A 7,705-nucleotide genomic window follows, 5' to 3' on the forward strand; every position below is an offset into this window, starting at 1 on the left:
CCTTTGTTTTAAAGCCTATTTTTTCTGGTATAAATATTGCTACCACAGCTTGTTTTGTGTGTTTTTATTTCCATGAAATACCTTTTCCATCTGTTCAATTTTTGTCTGTGTATGTCTTTCCATCTGAAGTGAGTCTCTTGTAGACAACATATATAAGGGTCTTGTTTTCTTATCCATTCAGCTACCATATGTCTTTTGATTTGAACATTTTTATCCATTTGCATTTAAAAAAATATATTTTATTGATTTTTTACAGAGAGTAAGGGAGAGGGCTAGAGAGTTAGAAACATCGATGAGAGAGAAACATTGATCAGTTGCTTCCTGCACAACTCCTACTGGGGATGTGCCCGCAACCAAGGTACATGCCCTTGACCGGAATCGAACCTGGGACCTTTCAGTCTGCAGGCTGACGCTCTATCCACTGAGCCAAACAAGTTAGGGCTCCATTTGCATTTAAAGTAATTATTGACAGATATGTATTTATTGCCATTTTATTATTTTGATCCTTTTCTTCCTCCTTCTTCCTCCTCCCTCTCCTCCTCCTCCTCCTCCTCCTCCTTTCTTTTTGTCCTTCTCCTTTTTTTTTTTTTCTTCAAGAAGTCCCTCTAACTTTTCTCGTAATACTGGTTTGGTGGTGATGAACTTCTTTAGTTTTGATTCTAAATGATAGCTTTTCTGGGTAAAGTAATCTTAGTTGTAGGTCCTTGCTTTTCATCACTTTGAATATTTTGTGCCAATCCCTTTTGGCCTGCAAAGTTTCTGTTGGGGCCCTAGCTGGTTTGGCTCTGTGGCTAAAGAATCTGCCCATGGACTTGAAGGGTCACAGGTTCGATCCTGGTCAAGGGCACATACCCCGGTTGCAGGCTCAATCCCTAGCCCCGGTTGGGGTCACTTAGCAAGAGGTAGTGTGCATGCTGAGGCCAGCTTCTGCTTGCTTGAGAGAGTTTAGGAATGCCTGCAGCATGAGCCAAGACAGGCCATTGTATGGAAACAACACTGGACAGCTTGGGAGGGCCTGAGAATTGGGTGGGGTCTCAGGGAATCACCAGGGCGGGGTGAATAGTTTTAGCCAGGTTGACGGGTGTCCTCCTACTGGCTTGGTCCGGGAGGGCCCAGCAAAGGAACAGTGGCCTCTGCCAGCACTGCTGTCTGGGAGAAAGCTGCCCCTCCAACGCTTGCCCCAAAGCCAGACAATTCAGTTCCTCTCCTTTGTCCCTGTCACCTTTCAAGCTGCTGCCCCATAGCTGGAGTTCAGAGGGAGTGAGTCTATTCAGGGCCCTTTAAGAGGAAGGACTCCAGCAGCGCTCCACACTCAGCCACAATCTCTACTGTTTTTCACAACTAGACATTATGGAGACTCCTCTTTCCAGCACTAAAACCTGGCTGGGCATCCCTGAGCGGGGCTGGAACCCCTTGTTCCTCAGGGGAATCTCCGCAGCTGAGATATTCCTCCAGATTTTTAACCACCACCAGGCCCTGTGTCTCTGCCCTTCCTACTAGTCTTGATGTGGCTTCTTTTTATATCCGTAGTTATAGGATTTCTGTTCAGCTAGACTTCAGGTGGTTCTCAATGATGGTTGTTCTGTAGTTTAGTTGTAATTTTGATGTGGTGTGGGAGGAGGTGAGTACCATGTTTACCTATACGGCTATCTTGATCCCAGACTTTGGGAAGGTTTTTGATGATTGTTTCAATTTCCTTACTGTTGATCAGTCTATTTAGATTTTCCATTTCTTTGTGATTCAGTCAAGGAAGGTTATATATTTCTAAGAATTTGTCCATTTCTTTTAGGTTATTGTATTTGGTGGCATGTAGTCTCTTATAGTATTCTTTTATAGTTCTTCGTATTTCTGTGGTGTCACTTGTAACTTCTCTTTCATTTCTAATTTTGTTTCTCCTTTATATCTTTCTCCTTAGTGAGTCTAGGTAGTTTTGTCAATTTTGTTTATCTTCTCAAGGACTGAGCTCTTTGTTGCATTAATTTTTTCTATTGTCTTTTTCTTTCCTATTTTACTTAAATCTGTTCTAATTTTTATTATTGCCCTCTTTCTACTGACTTTGGGGTTCATTTGTTCTTTTTCTAGTTCTTTAAAGTGAAAAGTTAGGTTGTTTATTTGAGATTTTTCTTGTTTCTTGATGTAGGCCTGTAATGCTATATACTTGCCTTTGGCTTCAATCTTCAAATTTTGATATGTCGTATTGTTATTCTCATTTGTCTCAATGTATCTTTTGGCCTTTTCTTTTATTTCTTCTTTGATCAAGTAGTTATTTGGTAGCATGGTTTTTAATCTCCACATATTTATGGTTTTTCCAGCTTTCTTTTTGCAGTTGATTTCCAGTTTCAAACCATTAGGTCAGAAATATGTTTGGTATGATTTTAATCTTCTTAACATTGTTGAGACTAGTTTTGTGCCCAACATATGCTCTATCCTTGAGAATGTTCCATGGGCAATAGGGAAGAAAATATATTCTTATGTTCTGGGATTAAAAGCTCTGTAAATGCCCACCTGGCGTGGGTCAGTGGTTGAGCATCAACCTATGAACCAGGAGGTCAAGGTTCCATTCTGGTCAGGGCATAAACCTGGGTTGCGGGCTCGATCCCCAGTGTGGGGTGTGCAGGAGGCAGCCAATCAATGATTCTCTCTCATCATTGATGTTTCTACCTCTCCCTCTCCCTCTCTGAAATCAATAAAAAAAATAAAAGCTCTTGCCAGAACTGGTTTGGCTCAGTGGATAGAGCGTCGGCCTGTGGACTCAAGGGTCCCAGGTTCGATTCCTGTCAAGGGCATGTACCTTGGTTGTGGGCACGTCCCCAGTGGGAGGCGTGCAGGAGGCGGCTGTTCGGTGTTTCTCTCTCATCGATGTTTCTAACTCTTTATCTCTCTCCCTTGCTCTCTGTAGAAAATCAATAAAACATATTTTTTAAAAAAGCTCTGTAATTATTGATTATGCCCATTTGGTCTAATGTATCATTTAAAGTTGATATTTTCTTATTGATTTTCTGTTTGGATGACCTATTTATTGCTGTCAGGGGGGTAGTTAGTTCCCCTACAATAATTGCCTTTTGTCCATTTCTCCCTTTAGTTCTGTTAGTAATGGCTTTATATATTTTGGTGCTCCCAGGTTTGGTGCATATGTATTGAAAAGTATTATGTCTTCTTTTTTTAAAAAAAATATGCTTTTATTGATTTCAGTGAGAGGAAGGGAGAGGGATAGAAACTTCAATGATGAGAGAGAATCATGGATTGGCTGCCTCCTGCACGCCCCACACTGGGGATCGAGCCCGCAACCTGGGCTCCACAGTCTGACGCTCTATCCACTGAGCCAAACCAGCTACGGCAGTATTATGTCTTCTTGATGTATTGTCCCCTTTCTCATTATAAAATGTCTATTTTTATCTCTTGTTGCCTTTAAATATTTTTTTTTACAAAAAATAAACAAATTAACTTTATAAAGTTACCACTTCAGTTCTTACATTGATTTGTATACAAAAATATCAGTTTGAAATGCATTATTGAAAGTGAGTATACACAATAAATAGAAAATAGGGATGCATGGTGCTGGAGACAGCAACCAACTTCTCCTCATGTTGCCCACTGTTGTAGACACAACTTGATACACAATCAGCATTGTTGAAAGAGCAAAGTACCTGGGAGAGGGTTGCAAACTATAAAAAATGTAGCTTAAAGCTCTGGACCACTCACCAAAAAAGCCAGGAGTTATCAGGGAGCTAACCTCACTATAGCATTGAATTATCTCCTACTACAATCAGAACAATTTAAAAATAAAAGTGCCAAGGAAACTTCATTAACAGTATTGTTAAGTCAACGTTTTTACTGTAAGTATCTGATGATTATGCAAATATTGTAACCCATGACACAGGCCCTATGACAGTAAGTTATAAATAGCCTGAATTTAATAACTTAAATGCGATAGGCTATTACAATACATACTACATGAGTATCTCAACTAACCTCTTTCGGATAAAGTGATAACTAAAAGGTTTAAATTTAGTTTCAGTATCTCTCAGAAAAGTGATGTCAGTATTCTAGCAATAGTGATGACATCCCGTTGACTGTAAATATGCTAACGTACACAGTACTTGATTGAATTCTATGTACATGTGCTTCCATATTCCAAGTGCAAATTTTCGATGGTGCAGGTTTATAATCAAAGCTGGGCTGAACAAATGCTTTCTAGCTTCTGAAAGCAAATGATAAAAGCATGTTCTAAAAGTGAATACACTGAAGTCACAAGTAGGTGACCAGTTCCAGTTCTTTTCTCTTTTTACGTGTGATGAATGTCATGAAGCATTAATTCCCGAGGTATATTTGTTTCTGGACCATACAGCTTACATACTCTTCTTTCAAAGGCCGCTACCATCTGCTTTATGACCTCATAGAAAAACAATGTAGCAAGCTGAGAGTGTAGAAGAGAGTGGAATTCAAAAGAAACTGAAAAATCCAAGGTACGAGTCCTTGGGTAGCCAGGCAGACCTGGGCTAAAACACCAGTCTCCAAATGATTGAAAAGCAGGATGCCTTTACTAAATGTGGTTTCACCATGGTTACTATGGATGTATAGCGCTCCAATACAGGTGGAAACCCAATTTCTAATTGTGTTTTGCAGTATCCTGATCTCTTTGATATACTGGATTTTTTGCACCACGGAACAAAATGCTTGTAATCTTCCATTCCTGCTACTACATCATACATTTCCTGCATAGAGTATCCTATAATTCTCCTCTCTGAATACTCTTTTCTTTTGTTTATTAAATGTACAGCAATTTTAAAGAAAGTTCTTGCATATATCTCCTTGGGCAAAACTGAGGTATGTAGTGGAAGAGTTCTGCTCATCAGTATACACAGGAAGCTAAGTATCTGATGTTCCGCGTAGGCCCCTGTGCCGAAATGGGGACTCCAGCTGCTACCGGCGACTTTGGACAACATCCCAAGACTGAGACCATCTTTTTCAGGACCCTAGGACTGGTTCGAGCTGCCATGATCATCTCATTCTAAACATTCTTTTTAACTTATTGATTTGAGAGAGAGGGAGAGAGAAACATTGATTGGTTGTTCCACTTATTTATGCATCTATTGGTTGCTTCTTATATGTACCCTGAAGCAGGGATTGAACATGCAAACTTGGTGTATCAGGACAACACTCTAACCAACTGAGCTATCCGACCTGGACTCTTTTTACCTTTAAAAAAATCTTCAAATTTATTTTTGTCTGATATGAGTATGGCTATAACTCCTTTTCTCTGGATACACTTTGAGTCTATGTGTTTACAGCTGAGATGTGTCTCCTGAAGGCAGCATATAGTTGTTGTTTTTAAAAATCCATTCTGCTACTTTGTGCCTTTTAATTAGTGAATTCAATCTGTTTACATTTAAGGTGATTATTGATATAAGAGGATTTCCTATAGCCATTTTATCTTTTTTACTTGTTGCTCTGTGTATTCATTGTTTCTTTTCTCTTGTGTTTCTGTCTGCTATTTCAGTTTGGTGATATTCTATAATTTTTTCCTCTGTTTTATCTTTTTTAAAATTGTATGGGTCTCATTCCTAGATTTTTGTTTTGTCGTTACCATTATGTCTATGCAAAGAAAATTTCATATGTACAATAGTCCTTTTTCTTTTTGATTGCATGTTATCTCCATTCATTCTTTCTCCTCTTGCCCTATATGTTTTTGTTATCACAAGATATTCCTGTTTATGCTGTGCATAATTTGTTCATTTCCAAATTACGCTATTTATTGTCTTCTTTGTAAAAAATGCTTTTACCCCTTTAACCTTTATGTTATGTTTAGGTGTTTAATATCCTATTCTGAACAAGAATTGCAATTTCCTGCTTCTGTCTATTTGTCATCTTAGTCTCAGTTTTGTATCCTTTTGCCTTTTTGTTTCAGGTAGAAGAACTCCTTCTAGCATTTCTTATAATGCAGGTCTTGTGGTGATAAATTTCCTCAGCTTCTGTTTGTCTGGAAAAGCCTTCATTTTCTCATCATATTGAAATAACTTTTGTAGATATGCCATTCTTGGTTGGTGATTTCTCTTTCAATATTTTGAATATTTGCTTCTTCTTGCTCCTAGCTTCTAGGGTTTCTAGTGAAAAATTGGATGATGATCTAGTGGGGTTTGCATCTTCTTCCTGCTGCCTTGAGAATTCTTTGTCATTAACTTTTGAGAGCTTTAATATCATGTACTGTGGAGAATGTCCTTTTGCATTGAGGGCTTCTGCTAGCTTCTTGGATTCAAAGGTCCAGCTCTTTCCATAGGTTTGGGAAGTTCTCATTGATTATTTGTTTAAATAGGCTCTCTGTTCCCTTCTCTCTCTTCTCCTTCTGGTATACCCATTATTTGTATATTTCTCTTTCTAATCATTTTAACTCTCATAGAGTTCTTTCATTTTTTTTACTCTCAATTTGCTCTTTTCCATCTGAGTCATTTCTATATTTCTATCCTCAATGTCACTAATTCTTACTTTCATCTAATCTGCTCTATTTCCTAAACTCTCTAATTCATTCTTCATCTCATTTATTGAGTTCTTCAGCTCCAGAATTTCTGTTTGATTCTTTTTACAGGTTTAATCTCTTTGGTAAAGTATGGCGGGCATGCTGGGGCTGGGGTCTCCTCTCCGCATCCCGCACGGAGGGGGAGACTTGAACCCGTTCGTGCAAGTAGGAGGCGCTTTCGGGATTAAAGAATAATGAAAGACAGACATAAAATAGATTAAAAGCTTGGGCTGGGTGTGGTGCCTGCCCTCCGGAGGGACAGAGGACACAGAGAGAGAGCATGCACACCAGCTCCAAAAGCTCTTTATTATATACTCGAATTATAGGAAGTTATATCACATCTGGGTGGGCCTTTGACATCATGAGATCCATCCCCTTAACACTGGGTGGGAGAGTCAGACTGAGTGGCGTCCAGTCTTTGACTGGTCCCCCTCAGGGAGTGGCTCTGCCCTCTCCCTGAGTCCCAGCTGACATAAATTAAGCCAAGTGTATTCTAACGGCCCTTAACAGTAAAGTACTCCTTTTGTTCATTGATTTTATTTCTTAGCTCATTGAATTGCTTTTCTGAGTTTTCTTGTATCTCGTTGAGTTTTTTCAAAATTGCAATCTTGAATTCTCTGTCATTTAAAATAGTCTTCCATGCCTTTAAGTTTATTTTCTGGAGATTTTTAATTTTCTTTCTGAACTACTTTGTAACCTTGATTTTTAATTATATTTAATAGATTATTTCTCTGCTTGGGCATTTGAGGAAATGAAATATATATATATATATATATATATATATATATATATATATATATCCTAGAGGCCCGGTGCACAAAAATTTGTGCCCTGGGGGGGGGGGGTGCCTCAGCCCGGCCTGTGCCCTCTCGCAGTCTGGGACCCCTCGGGGGATGACCACCTGCTGGCTTAGGCCTGCTCCCCGGGGGATTGGGCCTAAGCTGGCAATCAGACATCCCTCTGGCAGCCCGGCAGCCCTCAGGGGATGTCCACTTGCCAGCGGGGAGCAGACCTAAGTGCAGTCGGACATCCTTAGCACTGCTGAGGAGGCAGGAGAGGCTCCCACCACCACCGCTGTACTGGCAGTCATCAGCCTGGCTTGTGGCTGAGCAGAGCTCCCCCATGTAGGAGAGACTGACCACCAGAGGGCAGCTCCTGCATTGAGCGTCTGCCCCCTGGTGGTCAGTGTGT

General features: G+C 40.0%; 1 pseudogene; it reads right to left on the reverse strand.

The window, feature by feature from the left end:
- Window positions 1-4,285: 4,285 nt before the first annotated feature.
- LOC102418330 lies at window positions 4,286-5,005 on the reverse strand (annotated as a pseudogene).
- Window positions 5,006-7,705: the final 2,700 nt, after the last annotated feature.

The sequence above is a fragment of the Myotis lucifugus genome, unplaced genomic scaffold (genome assembly GCF_000147115.1).
Source record: "Myotis lucifugus unplaced genomic scaffold, Myoluc2.0 scaffold_41, whole genome shotgun sequence".
Classification (NCBI taxonomy): domain Eukaryota; kingdom Metazoa; phylum Chordata; class Mammalia; order Chiroptera; family Vespertilionidae; genus Myotis; species Myotis lucifugus.